Source organism: Xenopus laevis, chromosome 2L, assembly GCF_017654675.1.
Source record: "Xenopus laevis strain J_2021 chromosome 2L, Xenopus_laevis_v10.1, whole genome shotgun sequence".
Taxonomy (NCBI): domain Eukaryota; kingdom Metazoa; phylum Chordata; class Amphibia; order Anura; family Pipidae; genus Xenopus; species Xenopus laevis.
The window spans coordinates 31,543,240-31,568,398 of record NC_054373.1 but is presented as its reverse complement, the minus strand read 5'-3'; the positions used below and the strand labels follow the sequence as shown (position 1 = coordinate 31,568,398).

Genomic DNA, 25,159 nt, shown 5'->3' with positions numbered 1-25,159 from the left:
GTCCCTAAACAACACCCTCCTCCCCTGCTAATAATCAATAAGGAGCATCAGCAGAGCAATAATATGTCGCAAATCATTAGTTCTGTTTCCCTGGTGCCTTCCAGCTCAATCCTTAGGAGAAAAACAAAATAGGAAATGAGAAAATGAAAGATGAAATCAGAGATAATCCCACAGATCCCTGCCTTGTGCCAATACAAACAGCGCTATCTCTAATCTCTCTTCTTCTTCTCTCCCGGCTCGGCGCAAGGACTTTGCACTTTGCCCTTAGTAATTGGGCCACCAAACCCGAGATCCTGCCGCTGACTGCAAAAGTTTAAGGGTGTAGAGAGGGTGAGAGTTTGGGGCACTGGAATTAAATAAAAGGGGACTTGTTTGCACAGAATGAAGACTATTCAGCAGGTTGAGGGTATATAGTCGGTATATTATCGGGCGATAGGATTCAATTGCAGACTGAAGTCACTGTCAACAGAATTGCTTCCACTTAGCGCTGCCCGGACTATGGGCGACATGTCTGCGTCTGCAGCAGCTACAAATCGCTCGTATTTAACGAGAAGTCGTTTATGTTCCCTCCGCGGAGACTTTGGCCGGCGTCATCTCAGCGATCAGCCTCTAGAGGGCGCGTGTGAGTCGCGTCTCCAAGCGAAAAAAAAGTTTACATGTCTGAAAGTGACGCAAAGATGTCTTAAAGAGCCCTGTGGCGGTGGATTTATCTGCAGATCAGACCATGTGAGGGGGGATTGGTGTACAAAAAGCTCTGCAACATGCTGATCCCTACACTGTTGCAGCTGAGATCTCAATGAGCAGGTGGTGGAGTGGGGACAGCACAGCCCTAGCCTGGAACACTTTCATACCTGCTTCTTGCACAGGGGATACTCAGGTAACTCTCTCTCTCTCTGTCTCCCAGGAGCATTTCTATTAATCATGTGGGCTGTGTGTGTATGAGAAGCTTTATTTTTTAAGTCAGATCAGCTACTTTTAATCAAGTTTCCCCCCAGAGGACTATGGAATCAGTTCCCACTAAACACTTCTGATTATTTAGGCTTATTTTTTTGATTGTAGGTTGATGCTACAGCATTTGCATTTGTCACTGCTGTAGCTCGAAAATATATTCTACTCTTATTCTAACTTTGGGTTCCTCAGAGAGGCTGGAAGGCTAAACAGATAATTAAAGTTGAGAGCATGCTGGGAGTTGAACTTTGAGACACAAGGTTAAGGAATTAGGAAATGGAAGAATGTGTTTGGGGGTTTCTGTTGTGTGCGCTGCCAATGATGCCTGGCACCTGAAAACCCAATTTACAGAGGGCGCAGAAGTACTGCTTGTCCCTAGCTCAGTACAACCATAGAACTTTTCCATAAGTTGTTGGACAGACAGAGAGGTGACTCCTCTGGAACATACCCAGTGGCCATAGACGCAAAGATTTGATCGTACAAATGTCAGTTTCGTACGATTTTCCAGCCGTGTGTGGAGTGTCCCAACATTTTTTGTGCCATGGCGATCGGTCGTTCAGACGATCGATCAGGTTAGAAAATTTCTGTCGGCTGCCGATAATATCTATTGCTGATCTGCTGATTTTCAGTGGGAGACTGTCACCAGCTTTTGTTGGACATAACTTTCGTACGGTTGCTGTCAGGGGCAGAACATCGTCTGATCTGTTCTTTTACTCTTTTATTTGATCTGAATGGTTAGTGTCAGTTCAGAAAACAATCGCTTGTCCAATAGGAATGTAAATCTGCACGTCTATGGCCACCTTAAGGATCTCCTAACTGTCAGTTTGTGCTCTCAGTGGCGTCTTTTCATCTCCTCCACTCTCTGCTACAGCCCTGAACCCCTAGCAGAACCGGGATGTGACTCCTGAGTGTATCTTATCAGGCAGGATTCATTGTTTTCATTAGGGTGAAAGTTTGACAACGCTACAAATTCATTCAGCAGGAGCAACACAGAGAATCTGAAATGAGTTACAGGACTAGTATTCTAGATAAGTATTCTAAATAAGGATGGGAAAAGTCTGTTCATGAAATGGTGACTTTTATGGGATATAAGGAATACATACTGGGAATGTAGAAATGAGTATAATTGTGGGAAAGTGTTTATGAAGGATGATATATAAAGTAATGCAAATAACCGGGAGCTGCTTAATTCAGTACATTTAGGGGCCGATTTATCAAGGGTCGAATTGAAAATTTGAAGTAAAAAAATTAGAATTTCGTGCTATTTTTGTGTAATTCGACTAGGGAATAGTCCAAATTCCATTTGAATATTGAAATTTATCATGTACTGTCTCTTTCAAACTTCAACATCAACCATTCGCCATCTAAAACCTGCTGAACGGCTGTTTTAGCCTATAGGGGACCCCCTAGACCTTCCAGTCAATTGGTGGACTTTGAAAAATCAAAGGTTTTTCTTGAAAATACTTTAAATCTTATTCCATTGAATACAACTTACTTCAATTCGAACTATCGAATACAGCCTATTCACCCGCAAACATTTTTTTAAAAATAAATTTCAGTTGGCCTTTTTTTATTCGAATTTCGAAGTTATGGGAGTTCGAAAAAACTCCCATTACTTCGAAATTGGATCCTTGATAAATCTGCCCCTTAGTATAGACCAGGAGAGCCCATACTTTAGCAATGCGAGGTCTACTTTAAGTGATGTTGCCCCATTTTGATCTACATCCATAAAAGCATTGTTAGCCTGTTACTCCATGGAAAATATTACTTAAATATTATATTTATTTATTTATAAGAGAATTTAAGTTGCTATATTTTTTTTTTTTTAAAAAAAACTATTTCTTATGTAGCTTTAACAGAATAAATATATAAACGAAAAGAATGAAACGGAAGGATAGATTATGAATATGTGTTGACTTGTATTGAGATAATAGGTGCCTTATTTGTATTGTTCAAAATAAAAACCTTATTAAAGCTATTGATCCAAACTAAGATATAATTAATCCTTATTGGAAGCAAAACCAGCCTATTGGGTTTATTTAATGTTTAATGATTTTCTAGTAGACTTAAGGTATGAAGATCCAATTTATGGAAAGATGGAAAGATCCCTTATTTGGAAAACCCCAGGTCCCGATCATTCTGGATAACAGGTCCCATACCGTTACAAGTATTTTCAGTTACAATCTGCGATTGTGGTTTATCTAATGGATTTAAATGGGTAACATGAATTAGACTTGACCTTTTTGTTATATCAGTAACATTCCATACATTATAATTGCATTGGAATGGATGCCAAAAGATAAAAATGATCACAGTTCTGATATAATAAAGATATAATTCACCTTAGTAATTGAAATTTTAAATCATTTTTGCTCCAGTGGTTTGCCTGCCAAAGGGAGTACTTATTTGCAAGACCTCAGAAGCTGAATATATTTTGTTCCCAGTAAGCCAGTTTGGCATCACTGATAGATCGAATGCAACATCTTCTACATGACAGTTGCATGTTGCCATATTCAGGGCAGGAGTTAGGGAAGGTGGAGCCCTTGTAATACAGAAAGGCTGGAACTCTATCAGATGGGGTCTATTGCCAAGCAGTCAATAGCTTATAGGTTGTTGGGGCATTTGGGTGTTGTAGTTCAACAGCAGCTGGTGGGATGCAGCTTGGAGTAATTTCTGAAAATATCTAACACCGAGAGCATAGTGCAGCTGTAGAAACCTCTGCCTGGTGTTGTAATGGCAGATTCATAGATGATTTGAGATGGTTTGTTTAAACAGGTATGGGATCTGCTATCTGGAAATCCATTATCCAGAAGGCTACAAATTACAGGAAGGCCAGCTCACATAGACTCCATTTAATAATTTATCTGTAATGATAAAATAGTAGCTTGTACTTGACTCAAACTAAAATATAATGAATCGTTACTGAAGGCAAAACAGTCCTATTAGGTTTATTTAGTGTTTAAATACATTTTAGCAGACTTAAAGGGATTCTGTCATTATTTTTATGATGTAGTTTTTATTTCTATATTACACTGTTTACACAACAAATAATTCACGTAGCGCCACTCTCCCTAATTACCATGCTCATTTTACAAAATTTGGCAGGTTAGGAAAGTTTGAACATATTTCTGTGTTTTTTTCAGTTTTTTTACAGTTTTGCTAATGAAGGTGAATTGCCCTTTAAGCTGTGAGTCTAACTTTTCCCAAAGGACCTATTTGCTTATCTCAAAATTGTTACAAAGTATCTTATTTGCACCTGTTAGCTGTTCTGGGCTCTCTGGCAAATTAAGTTAGAAACTTTATTTCTTTTTCTGTCTGTTCAGTGCAGAGAAAGTTGGGAATTTCCTGAACAAACTCGGGACCGTGGGTTGAGCTGTCAAAAGCGGGACTGTCCCGCTGAGAACAGGACAGTTGGAAGGTATGCTTTCAGAAAGTGCCAGCACTTTAGGATGGAACTGCTTTCTGGCAGGCTGTTGTTTCTCCTACTCAATTTAACTGAATGTGTCGCAGTGAGACCTGGATTTTACTATTGAGTGCTGTTCTTAGATCTACCAGGCAGCTGTTATCTTGTGTTAGGAAGCTGCTATCTGGTTACCTTCCCATTGTTCTGTTGTTAGGCTACTGAGGGGGAAAGGGATGTTAATGAAATCACTCCAACTTGCAGTACAGCAGTAAAGAATGACAGAGGTTTATCAAAGCACAAGTCACATGACTAAGGGCTCCTGCAAAACTGACAATGTCTAGCCCATTGTCAGATTTAAAAATTAAATATAAAAAAAAAATGGTTTGCTCTTTTGAAAAACAGATTTCAGTGCAGAATTCTGCTGGAGCAGCGCTATTAACTGATGCATTTTGGAAAAAAAAATTGTTTCCCATGACAGTATCAATTTAAGGTATGGTGATCCCACTTACAAAAAGACCTCTTATCCCAAGCATTCTGGATAACAGATGCTGTACCTGTACTTTGTTCCATTGGTTGCAAATGATTTTTTTCCTGCTTGTCAAGCTCTGTGTATTCTCCCATGATGCAATGTAGAGCCCTGCAGAATATGGTGGTGCTTGATTAATTAATTGTAATAATAATGTCAATAGAAAGCAGTTCACTCATGTAATTAATGTTCCCCATGGCCCAGGTTGCAGAAAGATAATATCAAATGATAATATCAAATATCAGGGACGCTATCCTGCAGGAAATTTGACTTCTCTGCACACTCCATGCATTTCAACCCCCACTGCGATTGCCATCAGGAGATGAACCTGGCCAGTCAATATGATTCCTGATGTCAATGTTAATAATAGGGAGGAAACGAAGCAGAGATGGATAAGCTGGTATTTATTTCCGCAAATGTGGCAATCCTACAATGAAGTTCAGATGATGAATTTATAGATGGTAGAAACTCATGCAGCTGCTGGTTATTTGTTTGCTGACAGTGTTACGCTGACATTGGTTAAACCAGATGGATTAATGGCCATCTTAATTATGTTATATGTCTATTCTTCTGTTTATTATTGTGTCCCTCAGAGTCCCTTTGGGATTATTGCCTCTGATCTACAATAAAACTTACTCCAGGCGTTTCGCAGATCATTTACAGTATTTAAAATATAATGTAGTGTTTCCCTGCACTGGTACAACTGGCGTGTTTGCTTCAGAAACACTACTATAGTTTATATAAATAAGCTGCTGTGTAGCCATGGGGGCAGCCATTCCAAGCCTAGGTTATATAACAGATACCAGATTCACTCTGTAGAATCCCATTGTATTCTATAACAGAGTTTATCTGTTATCTGCTAAGTAGCATGTGCCTTTACTCCTTTTTTAGCTTGAATGGCTGCCCCCGTGGCTACACAGTAGCCTATTTACATACTTTAGTTGTCTTTCTAAAGAAAACACATAACTTTTACAATGCAGGGCAACAGTACATTATATTTAAATTACTTTTAATCACTTTTATTTTTTGGTGTTACTGTTCCTTTAAAGGAGAAGGAAAGGTTAAAACCAAGTAAGCCTTATCAAAAAAAGGTCCACCTAAATACACCAGTAAACTCTCAAAGTAATGCTGCCTGGAGTCTTCTGTCAAAAGAAAAACAGCATTTCTTTCCTTCTATTGTGTACACATGGGCTTCTGTATCAGACTTCCTGCCTTCATCTTAAACCTCCTTGCCCTGGGCGTGAGCATGCTCAGTTTGCTCCTCTTCCCCTCCCCCTCCCTTCTCTGCTGTAATCTGAGCCCAGAGCTATGAGTGAGCAGGGAGAGACTCAGGCAGGAAGTGATGTCAAGCTAATACTGCAGCTGCTATCCTAAACAAACAGAGAGCTTCTAGAGCTTTTTACTCAGGTATGGTAAAACATTCTACAGAATAAATATAGCACTAGCTTGCACTATTGCACCTAATCTATTGGCAATAAAATGCCTCCATAGCTTCCCTTCTCCTTTAAACATGCTTTCAGTTAATAATAAGTTTGATCTAATTAGAGCATTATCTGGTCCAGCCTTGACAATTAACAGCCAATGCCCAAATCTTTGTGGAGTTTTGCCCTCCTCTTTGTGTCTGTATGTTAGCAGCTCACTTCAATTGTAAGATCTAAGCACATGTTCTTTGTCTCTAAGCACATGGGACTTAATCTCTGTGTATTTATATTAATTTATTACTATATTTGTCCTTCCTGTTTGTACTTTTCGGTGTTGTATATATGTTCGGCATAGCACATCCTAGCAGCATTATACAAATAAAGTGATACATACAGATATACACAAAACCCTGATTTCAGTAGTGCATGTTTCAGAGATTTTGGGGTTACTGCATCAGATTTCACCTGCAGGCAAAGTTGCATCTGTACAGCAATATACACCCACCTCTGTAGATGGAGAATGGAAAGCATAGTACAAGGAACATTATACATTAATCATAATTTTGCTATCTAGACTTGATTAAAATCTGGTTCACTTTTAGTGTTTTAGCCTTATCAGCAAGATAGATTAACAAGGACAAGGCAAGGACTGTAAGTGCCATAATCATGATGTGCAATATTATCTGTTTTATTGTTTGGTTTTATTTGTAGGCAACATCCCAGCAAATTAGGAAAAGAAAAGTTAAGCAATCAGAGCAATAACGGGTTTCTACGTTTACCTACACACAATAAATCACAGAATAATTCTGGCTAGGGATTAAGCATCTCTTGCCCTTTTTTATGACGGAGGGTGTTGTAATACAGAGGTCTATAAATGTGACTGTTTCTTTTCACTAGTAAATGAAGATAGGGGGATCAGTTTTTTGATCAGGAAGCAGGTAGTGCAGTGCAAAATTGTTTCCCCTGCCTTTTTTTAAATATTTGATTGGATTTTCATAATAAACAATAAAAATCAATATGACAACAAATAAAATGCAGACTAAGAAGATGTGCTGCAATTAGTACAATGACATCCTCCACCTTTTTAAAGCTGTGGGATCTTTTACGTGTGCTGTTGCATACAGAATATGGTATGGAATCTGTTATCCGGAAACAAGAAAGATCTGAATTACAGGAAGGCCATCTCCGATAGATTACATTTTAATTAAATAATTTAAAATGTTTTCACTGTATTACCTTGTACAGTATTTGATCCCAACTAAGATATAATTAATCCTTATTTGGAGGCTAAACCAGCCTATTGGGTTTATTTAATGTTTACATGATTTTCTAGTAGACTTAAGGTATGGAGATTTTGGAAAGGCCCTTTATCCAAAAGACCCCAGGTCCCCAGCATTTTGGATAACAGGTCCCATACCTGTATCATGTAAGCATTTTGATCTATATACATTCTGGGTAGTCCATAACATATGAAATAACACACAAATCAACAATTGCATTTTTTGAATGCATTTCACTGATCTTTGACATTATAGGGGTATAAGATGGGCCAGAAAGGTGGTTTCTGTGGGAAGTCACACCCAGACTTCGAAAATACAAGATACAAAAACTTATAGAGACTGGCTTTTTTAAGATTTATTAAAGCTTTCCGTTGTTAGAGATTAAAAAAGTGACTGTGTCCTGTCTCTATGTCCTTTTTTTATTTTCTTGGCACCCATATCTATCCACAGGAAAGCCCCTGGGTGTTCATTCAAGGTTTTGCTTCTGGTAACAGACTTTTTGTAAAATCCCACATAGGCACCTGTTGCTCTATCATTAGCTCCATAACAGATCATTAGACTGTAAAGATGGGAAAATCCTGTGTGCAAGGACAGCTTTAAAAAAGTCAAATGTCAGGGCTCCTAAAGACTAATACCGCATGTTTTAATACAACATGTTGTCATACCTCCCAACTGTCCCGTTTTCAGAGGGACTCTTTTGACAGCTCAACCTGCAGTCCCGCGTTGGTACTGGAAAAACCCGACTTTCTCTGAATCGAACAGCCACAGGATTTTCCCATCTTTACAGTCTAAGATCTGTTATGGAGCTAATGATAGAGCAACAGGTGCCTATGTGGGATTTTACATAAAGCCTGTTACCAGAAGCAAAACCTTGAAATGTTTATTCTCCCATGATGCAATGTAGAGCCCTGCAGAATATGTTGGTGCTTGATTAATTAATTGTAATAATAATGTCAATAGAAAGCAGTGCACTCATGTAATTAATGTTCCCCATGGCCCAGGTTGCAGAAAGATAATATCAAATGATAATATCAAATATCAGGGACGCTATCCTGCAGGAATTTGACTTCTCTGCACACTCCATGCATTTATATATATATATATATATATATATATATATATATATATATATATATATATATATATATTGAGTAAAGTGCCCCCTCTTGTAAATATAAGGATATTATAAGTTACGAGGAGTTTCATGACCATTGTTTTATACAGGTCATGGAACTCTGAGGGGACTTAAAGGGGCAGATTGATCAAGGGTTGAAATTCGAAAATTAATTTCGACCCTTAGTAAATCTGCCCCCTATATCCTCATATTTTGCCACAGGGGGTACTTTTTTATTATAATACACAAGTTTCAGTGAGTCATGTGCCAGATATGACATCACTGAGCTCCGATTATAACTGATGACATCACTAAGCACCGCTTATAAGGATCATTTACAGGATATTCATGGCTTTTGTGTATTATAAAGATATTATATTTCACAGAGGAGTTAAATGGACATACACAGTGTGTTTGTACAATAAGGAGAAGGCATTTTGGTTCCCAAATCACACCCCCATTTACAGTGCTAACCTAATGTTGTGTCTTTATATACTAGCTGGCCTTTTGTAAACATGTGTACGCACATGCCTAATGTCTCCTTAGGTACAGACATATATACACTTTAATATCACATGCTTCCATCATAGATATACACTTTTCCAGTGGCGGAACTACCGGGGGAGCAGGGGGTGCGAGCGGGCCAGGGCCCGCACCGCCTCAGGGCCCCCCGTCAGCTCACGCGCCACTGACAAATGCAGCCAAATTCGGGCGTACGGAGGGGGGCGGGCCCGGCTGCGTGTCACGCACCAGGGCTCGCCCCCCTCTAGTGACGCTACTGCACTTTTCACATCCATTCCAACGCCCGATATGACCATTCATCCTGTGATCTTTACATTTATTTCTTCCATTCTATTACCTGTCATTCTTACTTCCACTCTATTTTTTAGGGAGCTAGCACACGGACAGATTCATCGGCTCTTCTGTGGGGCAACAATCTCCCCGAACTGCCTTCCGCCTGCTATAATGAGAAAACTCCAGCGACAATGCACTTGCAGCGCTTCAATTTCCAAAGTCGCCTGAAGTTTCCTTGTGAGGCAACTTTGGGCAACTTCGGAAATCGAAGCACCGCGAGTGTATTGCCGCTGACATTTTCTTATTATAGCAGGTGGAAGGCAGGGGGAAGGCAGTTCAGGGAGATTATCGCCCCGCAGAAGAAGCGATTAGTTGCCAGGTGACTAAATCTCCCCGAATCTGCCCGTGTACTAGCTCCCTTAAAATTTTTAAAGTTATGCGTATGTCCTAGGCTAAACACTTCCTCTTCTCCTCTTGTGTGCTTGCTCACTTTACACCCTTTTGTCCTCATATATCCTTTTTATCTTTTATCAGTTCACATTTTTTCTGCTGCTCTCCCTTTCCCTTTCCATTCTTCTCCCCCGTTACCTTTCTGTTCTGCTCTCTCCTTTCTTGTTTGCCTATTACATGCTTCTTCTTCCCTTCAAAAACACTTTCCTGTTCTGGTTTTCTCTCTAACCCCTTCATTTCTCTATTCTGTCACCCCTTTGTCTGTTTCTTCTAATCTTTCCAGCTGCCCCATTCTACCCTCTACTTTTGTCTCCTGCTGTCCACTTGGAAACCAATTTTCCATTTTATTATCACCTTCACTGCCCTTTCTTCCGTCCCTTTATCTACTCTTGCCTTAACTATGTTTCCCCAGTTTATTTTCTCTTCTGCTGTCAATTGCTCTCCCTTAGCCCCCCAGAACCACATACAGTAGAATCTGGTAGATGTTGGTACAAGATCACTATAGTGTGGGTGCTATAGATTTTACTGTTCTGGTTTCCACTTTGACCCGCACCAGTGTGTGTTTACTGGCAACACGTGTCTCTGCAAGATCAAAGGATCCTGGCACGGAAAGGATTACACTTTCCTCCACCAGTTCCATGTTCCTTTTATACTTTCTCCCTTCACCTTTCTGTCTTAAGCTCACCCCTTCTTCCCTTTGCTATTTCTGTTCTGCTTTAACTTTCTCTCATTCTTTGATAATTTCCAGCGCTTCCTGCATCTTTCCCTTCACATTACTGTATATCTGAGTAGCCAAAAGCCAAAATAATGGGGGGTGAGATGCCCACTTTAAGTGATCTGCTAAATTTCTGTTACCCCCCCCTTAAAGGGGACCTGTCACCCAGAAATAAAATGCTGTATAATAAAAGTCCTTTTCCAATTAAATATGAAACCCAAATTATTTTTATTAAAACGCCCGTAAGTCTCACCTGTCAATTATATATTGCATCCCCCTCCACTATGCCTTAGGCATTTTCCATTCTGCACTTCCAGGATGTTACTTTCCTTTTCACATTCCCCCTCCCTCCTCACCATCTAACTGTGTGGCCAGTGCATGAGCAGGGGTATCGGCTGCCCCACTCTGGCGCATAAACAAGATTTTGGCATGATGCAAAACTTGCCTTAAAGGGCATGAAAAGGCAAAAAAATAAAATCCCATTTTTACTTTCTTTAATGAAAAAGAAACCTATCTCCAATATACTTTAATTAAAAAATGTGTACCATATTTATAAGTAACCTGACTGTATGCAGTGAAATTCTCCCTTCATTTACTGCTGTGGATAGGAATTGTCAGATGGTCCCTAACTGCTGAGCAGGGAAACAATCATACTTATGAACAGCAGGGGGAGCCCCCGCCTTACTTTCCAGCCCTGCAGAACTCAAGCAGCTTTGTATATGATGATCCCTAAGCAGCCCAGACCCCACTGAGCATGTGCACAGTCTTAGTCTTGCAAAGATGTGTAACAAAGTTACAAGGTGGTGACCCCCTGTAGACAACTTTGAAAGCATAAATGATTTGTTTGATTAGGCTTGTGGTGAAGTAAGTTCATGTTTATATTTAGTATACAAAATACAGCATTTCTAGCCTTATGCTATTTTAGACTTTACATGCCCTTTAATAACACTGTCCACAAAATGACAGCTGCCTGCTTGATTTGAATGTGTATTTCCAAGACTAAAAGAAACAAGATTTAAATAATTTATATAGTGTAAGTGAAGTTAATTTTGCTTGACTGACATCATAAAAAAAGGATTTGGAATTAGTTGGAATGAGCTACACTGGCTTCAGCAGCTGCTCAGTATTCACTGTGGACAACGATTATAATTAACTAGCCTTTCAATGAGATTTCATCTCAACTGCTCCAAAACTGCTAGTGCCTTATATTGCCTCCATACACCAGTGCAGCTCATTCGCAGGACAATAATAATATTAATATACAATAGTAAACACATTTAGTTGAGTCACGTGACAAGTGGAAAAAAAATCAAAGCTCTGATTATAACTGATGACATCATTAAGCATCATTTATGCTTATATAATATAATACACAAAATATAATCATATAATACACAAAAGCTATGAATATCTTGTAAATTATATCCTTATAATTAGTGAGTTCTGATATCATCAGTTATAAACGGTGAGTTCTGATGTCATTTCTGTCACATGACTCACTGAAATTTGTGCATTATAATAAATAAAGTACCCCCAGTTGCAAAATATGAGGATATTAGAAGTTACCTTGGATTTCCATGACCTGTATGGCCTTGTGCTTTTATATGGTCATGAAACTCCTCGGTAACTTATAATATCCTTATATTATACTTTATTCACTATATTATTGCCATTTGTGTACATTATATCTTTAAAAACTGTTACAGACAAAGGCGGGAGATGAGGCGGAACTATTGTTTGACCGGAAAAAATGGTGCTTGATGCCCAGAAGTGTAAATATGCAGATAGAATTACTCAAATCCATATTTTAAAGACAATTCTTTTCTTGAACTATTTTCAATAATTATATGTCACAGAGGGAGACCCATTATTAGCAAGTTGTTCCGCGCATTCAACGGAACAAACATTGAAAACCAGCACTGTCCCCAGAAAACAGTTGGAACCGATGCCCCACTCTACCCACAATAAAATGGGATGCTAAAAAGGCATTAAAATGACACAGCTCTGATTTTGCTCGACAGCCCAAAGGTAATCGTATATTATATATTGCTTCAAGGGTTACTAAAGTACAATAGATTTGCTTGGGTTTATATGCACACAGGCTAATAAGATGTGCTGGACATACAGACGCTTCTGTCTTGCTCTTGGGAAATAGTCACATATTTGAAATATTCCCTTATTATAAATACTGGGCTCGGACTGCTCTGACTTTCTTTGCAGTTGGAAGCACGGACACATGATGACAAGGCAAAACAAGCAGCATAACTGAAAGCAGTATCTTTCAGCTCTCTTAATGTAATTATTCCAGAAAAATAGGTCAATCAAAAGCATATTTCTGTAACTCTAAAACCACATGGATCCTTCAATTCTGGGGAAACCGGTGCCTCACAAAATACTGCAGCAGAGCACCCTTCTGCTCCCTGACTTGCTGCTTGAAAATGGAATTCTCAAAATGATAGAGGATCTCTTATTCAGAATCCTTTTATGCAGAAAGCTCCAAAATACAAGAAGGCCCATAGAGCCAATCATTTAAATGACCTGTAATAATAAAACAGTACCTTGTCCCTGGTGGTAACTAACCTGTATAAATCGATATAGGTGACAAAAAATCCTTTTGGGTTTTTTTAACATTTTTAAATGTTTTTCAGGACACTCAAGGTACGTTGATCCAAATTAAAAAAATAACCCATATCCAGAAAACCACAGGTCCCAAGCATTCCAAATAACGGAGCCCATACCTGTACCTATGCACTGAATTCAGTTTTATAATCACATGAAAGAAACTCTAAGTTATATATTCAAGTTTGAGCACAGTCTACCAAACGCCATCATCTCTGAGCAAGAATAAGGGGGTTATTTGCTAAACTCTGAATGCCAAAAACCCCCAAAAAATCGTGTTTTTTAGTATAAAATCTCAATTTTTAGTGCAAAAAAAAAATCACAAACTTTTCGGAATTTATTAAACCCTGAGGATGGAAATGTCAGAATCTGGGTTTCACCTGGGTAGTTTTTTTAAAAAAAAAAAAAAAGATTGCCCGCCAGAGCTAGGCCACCCGCATCGAGAGGGAGCTTCCGGTACAAGTGGCCATGTTGGAGCACACACAACATGCGCATGACATCAGAAGCGCATTATGCGCATGCACTATGTACGACATGGCCACTTTCACCGGGAGCTCCCTCCTAGTGTGGGTGGCCTAGAGCTAGGGGGGGATTTTTTTTTTTAAAGAAAACTAGTGTTACCCCCAGCCAGATTGCGGGCTCTATTAGCCCACACCTTTGGTTGGGGATAATATTTTAGCCCTTTAATGTGCCTATTTTATAAGACTAGTGTCCATGTAATTCCATATTAGATATTCTTCTAATTAGCCCTGTTTTCCTTGGCTGATTGCCTACATTTTTGCAGTAAATTTTATGTATTTTTGTAGATGGACCCAAAGTATGGGCTATTGGTGACCAATGAATGGCATTTAAGAGAACGCCCAAATATTGGGGTGACTTGAAGTGGGCACCATATCACTTAAGTGCTTTGAAAAAAGTATAACATTGTGGGGGAAAAGCAATGAACGATAACCATGTTATGCACTTGGCACATAGGCCCATTAGCTAATGAGGCTCATAATCATTATCCTAGAGGGGAGAAAAGAATGACTTTTGCTGGAGGAGGGAGAAAAGAATGACCTTTGCTGGAGGAGAGAGCAAGAATTGCAGATGGATATAATAGATACAGTATTGGAACATAACTAACTGTATGCAATGTACACAGTATCATTCAAGATAAAGTAATACGTATTAAGAGACAGGAGAAAGGAGGCCCCTGTCCCACAGAGCTTACACTTTTAAGCGAATAGGAAGTGATTCACAACTGGTAACAGGGATCAAAATGCAAAGTGTGCAGTAATCCTTAAAGTACACATACATTTGTGTTTGCTGTGGCGACAGAGGTTGCCATGGGAAAGATTATAACTATGTTGTATATTTATATGTGACTGTTGGTCACTTTTTTGGGAAGCCTAAGCCTCCATAAACCTTCATTACTCTTCATCTATACCCACAAAAGAGATTTTTTTTGGCCAGAAGTCGCTCCATAGTCTTCCTTGTGTGCCATTTTATTTTAATTGTATTATATTGTACAGGTATGGGATTTGTTTTCTTAAAAACCCATTAAGCAGAAAGCTCCAAAATTACAAGAAGGCCGGCTCCCTTAGACTCCATTTTATCCAAATAATCCAGATTTTTAAAAATGATTTCCTTTTCTCTGTAATAATAAAACAATACCTTGTACTTGATCCCAACTAAGATATAATTAATCCTTATTGGAAGCAAAACCCAGACTATTGGGTTTATTTAATGTCTACATGATTTTCTAGTACATGAAGATCCAAATTATGGAAAGATCCCTTATCCGGAAAACCCCAGGTCCTGAGCATTCTGGATAACAGGTCCCATACCTGTCACCCTTTCCCAATGTAAAAGTTAAACGGCACTAACTACAAGAGTGCTATTAAGTAAATACATGAATAGTTTAGTAATATTAGTACAATAAAGTACAAACATTTTTTCCTGGGAATGTATAATGTCCAGGTAAGCAGCACACACAATGAATTATTGCACTATTTAGTATAGTTTGTGAACTGCAACCACGAGAAAGTTCTAGATAAACAAGAACCTTGTTTTTTTTTTAATTGGTTGTACAAATAATCGTCCATAAGTGGCAAGCATTCATTGTGCTGCATTTGTTTGTTTTCTTATGTATCCATACCAAGATAACTTGTCATGTTTTCAATAGAAACTGTAATAAATATTATTGTTTCAGTAAAAGTAGTAAATGATGTTGAGATGTATTTTTTTGTAAGAGCTGTTACTAGGAGTAAAAAAAACCCACTAATGCCATAGAGGCAGACTTCCTATAACTGATTAAAGAGCAAGTAAACAGTGGTGGAACTACTTGGGGGAGGGCTGAGGTTTTGACTGCATACCTCTCAATGTCCAGTTTTTGCGGGACGATTTTGACAGCTCAACCCACAGTCCTGGATTGTTACAGAAATGTTCCAACTTTCTCTTTGATCTCCTGCACTGAACAGCCAGAAAAGGATACAAAGTTTCTAACTTAATTGGCTTTTGGCAGAGAGCCCAGAATACGTGGCAGCTGCACTTAGATACATTTGTAACAATTTAAGATTACAAAAAGCAAAGATATAGTTGTAACTATCTAAGATAAGCAAAGATACAGTTGTAACTATTTAAGATAAGCAGGTCTCTTGGGGAAACTGTGACTTGATTATAAAAACCCATACACTACATAGACCCCCCTCACTGCTGTTCCCCCAGCCTAGGTGTTACCCCCCGCTAAATGTACCTACCTCTTTACTTACTCTTCAGTACAGATTCTGTGCAGCGGAGTTCACGGGCGTCATCGTCTTCTCTTCGGTAATCTTGGGAATAGAGCGGCGTATCTGCGCATGTGCAGTTGGAGCAATCTTCTGGTTCGCGACCCCGAAAGTGGACGAAAGTGACGGAAATTGCCGAAGCGCCGGAAGAAGACCCGTAGACTTCCGAAGAGAAGAAGATGTCGCCTGTGAACTCCGATGCCCTGAACTGCACCAAGGGGACGTAAAGAGTTAGGGGCATTTACCAGGGGTAACACCTAGGCTTTGGGAAGCAGGGAGGGGGGGTCTATGTAAGGTAGAGGGGTAGGGGTTTTTATACTTAAGGGTTTGGTTCTCCTTTAAAGGGCAATTCACTTTAATTAGCAAAACTGTGATAACACATAAAACCTGACCATACAACCCCCAGAAATGTGTTCATACTTTACATAACCTGCCAAATGTTGTAAAATGGATGTGGTGTGGCCATAAAATGGTTGTGGTCAAAAAAAAATCTGACACATCAAATCAAAAATATTTGTCCCTCGTTCTATTTTTCAAATGTTGGTAGGTATGAGACTGCACCCCCCATGGAGCCCACCAGGAGGACTCCAGGGTTGCTACAGGGTAGTGTTGACCTAGGTAGTGGAAAATGGGAGGTGGTGCATGGGGAACCAGTGCAGATTTTCCACATGGGCATGTTGGGTTTTATTTATCATAGTTGCAATAAGGTACACATCCATGGAGTTCAACCTTTTTGCTAATGTATCTGCCAGTTTTAAAAAAAACATTTTATGATGGAACCCTTTTCTATTATTAATGGTTACCTTTGTGCTGGAAGGATCTACTAGTATATAAAGCATCAACGACTTTATTGTTTGGTCCCCTTATACATAGTTATCATACCACCCCCATAGGTGCCCCTTCACTAGTGTAAGCATTCCCAACATGACCAGCCTTCCTCTGAACTGATACCTCTATCAGCTTAGTTGCTTTTTATTTTGGACTTTTTAAAAAATAACCCTCTTGAGCACTAAAGACCAACTTCTGGGCATTTTCTAATTTGGGCCTCAGGATCGAACTGGGCCAGTGGGACACCTGGAAAAAACCTGGTGGGCTCACAGGCCCATTCCAGAAAAAGTCAGGTACGCGGTGGGGGGGGGTGAAGAAGTATTTTGAGGCTGGGGTCATGGATTGGAGGTCGGGGCCTGGGTGGGGTGAAGGCCTCTGCTTCGGCATTCCTGGTGGGCCCTGAGCCCACCCCCCAGTCTGTCGCCGTTGGGCCTTACCAGCACTTTGTAAAGGAGAAGAATGACCTTCTTCTCCCACAAATCTGTGCCCCTCCTAGTACAGCTCAAGACCTTGTTTTCCCTTGCAATTGCTGATTGGCATTGCTTGACCAGCAATGTTTATTATCTACAAATACTTTTCTCAATCATGGTTTTGTTAATATCGACCCATTAAGAGTATTAGTGGCTGCATATTTTTACATCCCAGGGCCATGACCATACATTTATCAGTATTTAAAATCTCATCTGCCACTTAGCCACCAAGTCTATCAGTCTGTCCAGATCCTGCTGCAAGTCATCCTACAACGTACATGCAATTAATTGACCTGAATAGTTTTGCTTACATTGCTTACAGTGCCCTCCACCAAGTCATATATGAACAAACTCAATAAAGTGAATTCCAATTCAGATGGATCCCACTGTGCACCCTACTTTAATTATAGAATGCGCCATTGCAAAATCCAAGTACATCTAATGCAATACCATTGTCCAATTTACTTATTCTTAAAAAGATTTGTTTTACACAATCTGTCCTTCATAAAGCAATGCTTATTCCTGCTTATAATGCCCTTCTCCAAAACATAATCTTGAATGTGACAAACGTTCAAATAATTTCCCCACAATTCCTTTTTAAATATTGGAATTACATCAGCTTTCCTCCAATCTATAGGAATCATACTGGTGAAAAGTGAGTATGAGAATATTCAGAAAAAGTGGCCAGGCCAAAACTGAACTAACGTCTCGAGAGTGTATTCCACTTTAGAGTATATTCCATCAGGACCTAAAGGCCCCCATACACGGGCCGATAAAAGCTGCCAACAGACCAAAAAGTTGGGCAGATCTCAATCAGGCAGGTTAAAAAATCCCGTCGGTCGCATCTGTGCATCTATGTGGTTCCGCGATCAGACCACCCATATCCGATCCATTCTGATCCGAACGAGCGGATCTCTACGTGTCTGGACACCTTTAGGCTTTATTCACCTCATTTTAGCATAAACAATTTTACATACTGTGTAAACTCGAACATCATGAAGGCTAGTAACATCATCAAATGGACCAAGGCACCTCTGAGATTGACCTTGACAGATTTTAGATGGTGTATAATAAATTAGGGGTATAATAAATTAGGGATGCAACGAATCCAGGATTCAGATAGGGATTCGGCCAGGATTCGGCCTTTTTCAGCAGGATTTGAATCCTTCTGCCCAGCAGCAGAATCCGAATCATAATTTACATATGCAAATTAGGGGTGGGGAGGGAATCTTGTGATTTTTTTGTCACAAAACAAGGAAGCAAAAAAAGTTTCCCCCTTCCCATCCTTAATTTGCATATGCAAATGAGGATTCGGTTCGGTATTCGGCCAAATCTTTTGCGAAGGATTCAGGGGTTTGACTGAATCCAAAATAGTGTATTCGGTGCATCCCTATAATAAATCTTGAAAAATTTAGTTTTTTTTTTTGACCCGAAAAAATTGATTTGTGACCAAAAAAAATAACCTCAAAAAGAACAAAACTCGTTCTTTAATAAATCAGCCCATTAATCCCTACATACCTTCTGGATTTTCTCAGATGAACCCAACTTCCAGAGAGAGCCCAGCTCCATGGAAAGGAGGCAGATCGAGAGCAGGGGAGACATGGAGGACCCAACCACATTACAATTGCCAGTTTCTAATAAATCTTGTATTATTCATATTACAGCCACAAATGCGTATAACCATCATTTATATTCTGGGAAAGATGTGGTTTTAATATCACATAAATACTGTAGGTTGCTGTTTTGGTAAAGTTTCCCCACAAATGAACTTTAGTCACCGACTGGGGTTTCTGAAGAGCAACAAAAGCGTCTGTTTGATTACCATCAAAGATGCAGTAAGACGGAACATCATATTATTGCCTATGGAAACAGCTGTCCAAATACACAAACACAGAAGATAACTGCATTATCCTTAATACCATAGGAACCTGTTCCGGCTGTGCTGTCCATAACCAATGGCTGGTTTGTTCACTGTTTGCTTTACAGAAATATACTGTCCTTTCCTGGAAGAAAACTATATGAAGAAGATATTGGTATGTACAGTAAGCAACATAAAGCATCGCATCTCTAGGCAATAACCTTCCTTTTTATCTAACACACACTCCCATACTAAGCAATGACCATATTTAATACTTCTATACGGTGCTGCCATGCCAATAAAAATGACATATTGTTCTCGTCATGGCCGGGGTTTTGCTTTTGGCTGCCCTCAAATGAATTGCCCAGGCCACCAGTCACGCTGATGTTGCTGAATTGTACAGGTCACAACTTGTATGTAATATACAATATGTAAAAATGTAACTACATTGAAACAGAATATTTTATAAATTTTCATCATCACAATTTAAAAAAAGCTGAATTCAATTATTTACTGTTCTAAGTATCCATTTCTTTAAGTGAAGAATTCTAGGTTTTATACCAGCAACCACTAGAGGGTGCCATTATTGCTGATGACTAACTGGGTGCACCATGTTTTCTGACCCTAGAATCTTGGACATTTTTCTTTCTCACATACAGTTTCAGTAATGTGCATGTGCTGATCCTCTAGCAGCATTCAAATGCAGTTGCATGCTCAAAATTCCCCCAGGAGAATTGTAAATCACCCCTTTTGTTTATTAGGCTCGACGAAAACTGGACATATATAAAAAGAGCTTCACATTTCGCAAGATGGCCAAATGTTCTTTGCCTGAATTGTCCAGTATTGGATCAACACATTTGACCTCCAGGCCAGTGATTGGATTCTAATATGGCCATTTTTAGACCTGTAGGTAGAGGATTGTATCAATGGGCAAGTCCAGTCCTGTTGGCTCTTAGAGCTGCTCACAGACAAGAGAAAGCTCTACCCCTGACACTCTGGAGACCAGAGATGGAAGCTGTTATGGATGCAATGTTATAAAAATGCTAAAAACACTGTGCAACCTAGGGGTATAACCAATGATTCCTTCTAAATTCTTCTTGGCTGTGTGCTTGAAAAAATTCTATTGTGCTCAATATCAAGTTCTGCAGTGGCTCCTGGGGGGCCTTGTCTGACACTGGCCATATCTAACCCAAATTATGATTAGGTGTAAATTGCAAATAATGTCACTAATGCAGCTATACAACTTGTGACATATAAATAGCAAGCTCCTAAACCTATTAATATGTTTTAGCTGTACTTGTTTGTTTTGCTAGCCATTGTAAGCAAATTAAAGGATTAAACGGAGAAAATAAACACTGAAATAAACCAACTTGAAAGGGAACTATAAAAATAATAAACAACTATACAGTTAGAACTCTGAAACCATAACAAATGATGCCGAGAGCCTTTCGTAGAAATATATCATACACTGGAGCATTACGTTGGAGGGGCTAGAACTTACAAGTGGCCATAGATGTAACAATTACGATCTTTCTTGGAAAAGATCTTTCCAAGAAAGATTGTTCGTTTCAATACACAAGTGTAGAGCTGAATCGTCAGATATACAGATAGAAACAATAGAATTCTACCGTTATCTGACGATTCGGCATCAAAAATGCCTGATGTTTGGGTGCCTTCAAATTTTCCGCCCAGCACAATTGATGAGCTGACCGATATCCAAGTCTTCTGCCGATATCGGTCAATTATTTTCCACCATTTCCACACCAAATGTCGTACAAAAATTAATTTCGTACGATATTATCTGTGCGTCTATGGCCACCTTTAGTCGAAAAATAAGTGACAGCATGTAGGCACATACAGGCAAACAAAAGTGTTACATATAGGGCATTTTGTACCCTTTTTTTTATTTACTTCTAAACACTTTGTGCATTATTCATGTACCAGGGGCTCCTTGTATTGTTTGGAGGAGTACAAATTATATGAAATTGTCTCATTCTCTAAGTTTGTAACATTACTAAACAGAAACACGTAGAACCATTTCAGCCTGTATCATGTAATCTCCAGTTCTTTCCCAGTAGCTCCAAGCATGGGGTTCACTGACGTAGCTGCTGCTTTATTCTACCTACAGAGCTTATCCTTGGATAAACAAATAAATATAAGAAGGCAGAAATGTTTTCTTTTTGATTCTTTCAAACAGCAACTGTTTATATTGTAAAGCAGAAAATTCTGTAAACTGTAACTTACCAGCTTTAAATCTTTCCTCTGCTCAGACATGGGCAGTCTGCGTTCCTATTATTTGTCAGGGACTGGGATTCAGCAGCCCTGCTATATATGATGCTGAACTGTAGATTTCAACAGTAGGGTGGCAAAGCTTTATGTGTGGGGAATCTTGTTAAAATAGAAGGAAACACAGATGGTGCTAGATATATGGAAATCCCTGTAGAAAATGCCAGAAGAACCAGAATCAGTTGCTAAGTAAGTACACTTTGGGTGAAAGCTTATCCTTCAGTCTGCCAAAATAAAAATGGAACTCAAGGACAAAATGGTAAATATGTGGCAATTTTACGAAAACAACATCTCAATAAAACATAATTTTGAGTTTTAGTACTTTAAAGTATTTTAGTAGAATAGGAGAATTGGTAAAATACAATGGATATTTTTGATATGGGTGAGCATTAGTACTCAAGGAGTCAAGGAGTATATTTATATAGTGAATAAAGTACCCCTTCTTGTAAAATATAAGGATATTATAAGTTACCAAGGAGTTTCATGACCATATCAGCCGAGTGTTTTTATACAGGTCATGGAACTCCGAGGTAACTTCTAATATCCTCATATTTTGCAACTGGGGGTACTTTATTTATTATAATACACAAATTTCAGTGAGTCATGTGACAGAAATGACATCAGAACTCACCGTTTATAACTGATGACATCAGTTACAATTTACAAGATATTCATGGCTTTTGTGTATTATATATATATAACATTACTTGTTGGTTTCTGTGGGCAATTGCAATTTAGCAGCTCTGTTGGTAAATTAGTCCTTGTGTTATTTGCTGTATAAAACCATAAAGTTATATACAAGTTAATAGAGGGATGTGACATACTGTGGCAAGCTCTGTTTTTCCTGTTTGGTAAATAAGGCTGAGGTGGGAGTCATTTGTGCAAATTTTAAAGCATGCAAACCTCTGTTGAGTGTTACCATAAAGACATACTAAATATATTGTGTATATTGTGTCAAATGCAGTGTAAATGTAATTACTGTTTATTTCGGCTGCTGGTATTCCTATGTGATTCCCAGGCTAGCAGGGTAGGGACTGTGAGGTTCTCTTATATGTTTACAAATGATACCGACATGGCTGAATTTGATCGGAATCTGCCTTAGCCTAAAGTACTCGAATACTTTCTGTTTGAGCTGACCCAGAGGTCTTTGAAAAATTTTGAAGCACTAGCCAACTGTGTTTCCTCATGCAAACACTCAGATTCAGTCACTGTCACTGACCCTCTCTGAACTGACTGATGCTCCAGAATCAGTTGCTCACTGGTATAACTCCGGGCCGGTGCAGTTTTCTGCTGATAGGAGCACAAGCCCGGGGTTTCAGGTAACGAACTACAATCATTTGGGGGTGCCTAACATTTGGCACCCCCAAGTGCAAGATGACTTTCCTTCTCCTTTAAGTTGTGAAAGTCACAATCATAGGTCCTTAATGATTTGCTTAAACTTCACTATTCCCTCCTCAGCAGACCGTCTGAGTCAGATTTTGATTGACAGGTCAAATACATTGGTGTGCACTGGTGTGTATCAGAGTTACAGACTCCGACACATAGTGAAGAATAACTTGATTATTTCAGAAATTATACTGAATTTTTAAACCTTTATATTTAAACTATTTTCATCGATAGTTTGTGTTTAAACTATAGGGGTTTTTGGTCATTAATCACTAGTAAAGTCCAGGAATGACCTTGCACAAAAGGTGATTTATGTATTAAGTTATAAATAGAAATCTGCTGAGGGATATGTCGCACTACTGAATTGCAGTGATCAAGTGACGACTATTGCTATGGGTCTCTTACACTTCATAATAACACTCTCCATACGCATCTTAAAAAAATGGCAACAGCCAACAGCGTATCCAGTATTATTTTTACAGCATCTCCTAAATGTCATTAAGATGTAAACCATGCGTATGCTGCAGGCTGGTTGTATATCAGCTTTATGCCAAAAAAGGTGAGTGACGTATACTTGTTTGTATAGAAGGGAAGAACACATGCTCAGCACATCAAACAAACACATGGCCTATCATTGCAAGGCTCCCGAGGATTTTATACTGTAGGGATTATTTATGGGCAAATATGAGGGGAGCCCTAGGAAAGCCCCTGCTCCTAGTCGCCTCTGAGAAGTGGTTCAATGTGTAATGGTGAGGAGCAAGACCACTGATTATCAACATCAAGTATTGCGTTGACGCTCTCTCTGCTGGCCAGGGTGCTGAAATTATAGAAAGTCGTATCATGGGTAGGTAGATGAGGTATGTGTTTAGTAACATCCTTTCTGCTAAGCCTTAGTTCTGGCCATGACAATCTCCTGGGCACAGAGTAGTCCTGCAGCTAGCTCCTTAAATAGAACAGTGACTGCACTGCACACCCTCGATCCTGTTAGGGCCCTCAAGTTTTACCTGCACCGGGTCGAGGACATCCGTCAATCTGACTCCTTGTTCATCCTTCCCTCAGGCCCTCTCGGGGGCACACCAGCTACAGGGGCATATCGGGGAAAAGATTTATTCATTTGTTGACCGCACCAAATGAGTAAATCTTATATGGTACGGCCTCCTTAACTTGCACATCATTCAGATGGGGCAGCAGGAGATCCAGGCCCCTGTCTTTACGCTCCTTAGTGTTATAGCAGTGTGTCATGGGAATTAGTAAATGAGCCTTTGTATGTTAGCTCTAATGAGCAGGGTCACATTCTGATCAATACAGGGTGTAGGTTATCTGTATATAGGGTCGGACTGGATACTAGGGGGCCCACCAGGGCTGTAAAACAAGGGCCCTCCTGGCAGTCCCAGAGGCCTCCTCCTACCCTTAAAACTGTCGGCATTGGCACGCTTATACATGAACAAGTGGCGCAAATGCACAGAAGAAGTTCCTTGTGGGGCAGCCAATAGAACAGGTCTGGGCCAGTGGGGGCCCACAAGGGCTGGAGCCCACTGGGTTTGTTCCCGGTGTCCCGCCAGCCCATTCCGACCCTGTCTGTATATCTCATGTAATCAGCCTATGTAAGCACATTGTAAATACATTTACTGTAACTTATAAAGCATATCACAGTGCAGGCCCGGACTGGCAATCTGTGAGTTCTGGCAAATGCCAGAGGGGCTGCTATTAGGTGCCATAGAAAGTCAGTATTTAGTGGGCTGTTTGGGCCTCTGTGTGGGCTGATTGAGCCTGTGTGTACCTGAAATGCCAGGGCCTATTTTGACCTTCAGTCCAGATCTGTCACAGTGGTCCAAACCAGTGTTCCCCAACCAGTAGCTTGCAAGCAACATGTTGCTCACCGACCCCTTGGATGTTGCTCCCAGTGATCTCAAAGCAGGTGCTAATTTTTGAATTCCTGGCGTAGAGACAAGTTTTGGTTGTATAAAAACCAGGTTTACTGCCAAACAGAGCATATTGTAGGCTGCCAGTCCATATAGGGGCTACCAATAGCCAATTGACAGCACTTATTTGACATCCCACATTTAAATGTGACTCACAAGTAAAAAAGGTTGGGGGATACTGGTCTAAAACCTTAAAGGGGTGACCTACCTTTAAGTTAACTTTTAGTATGTTGTAGAATGGCTAAATCCAAGCACCTTTTCAATTAGGCTTCATTTATCTTTATTTTATATAGTTTTAGAATTATTTGCCTTCTTCTTCTGACTCTTTCCAGTTTTCAAATGGGAGGTCACTGACCCCATCTAAAAAACA

At 39.6% G+C, this 25,159-nt stretch overlaps 1 protein-coding gene across 1 annotated transcript in view; it reads left to right on the top strand.

Moving 5' to 3' along the window:
* The first annotated feature begins 390 nt into the window (after positions 1–390).
* Positions 391–25,159, top strand: part of slc6a4.L (solute carrier family 6 (neurotransmitter transporter), member 4 L homeolog) — a 62,326-nt gene continuing 37,557 nt past the window's right edge. The window contains exon 1 of the mRNA XM_018246085.2: positions 391–877. The gene's annotated coding sequence lies outside the window, so the exon portion shown is untranslated. The remainder of the gene's footprint in view (positions 878–25,159) is intronic.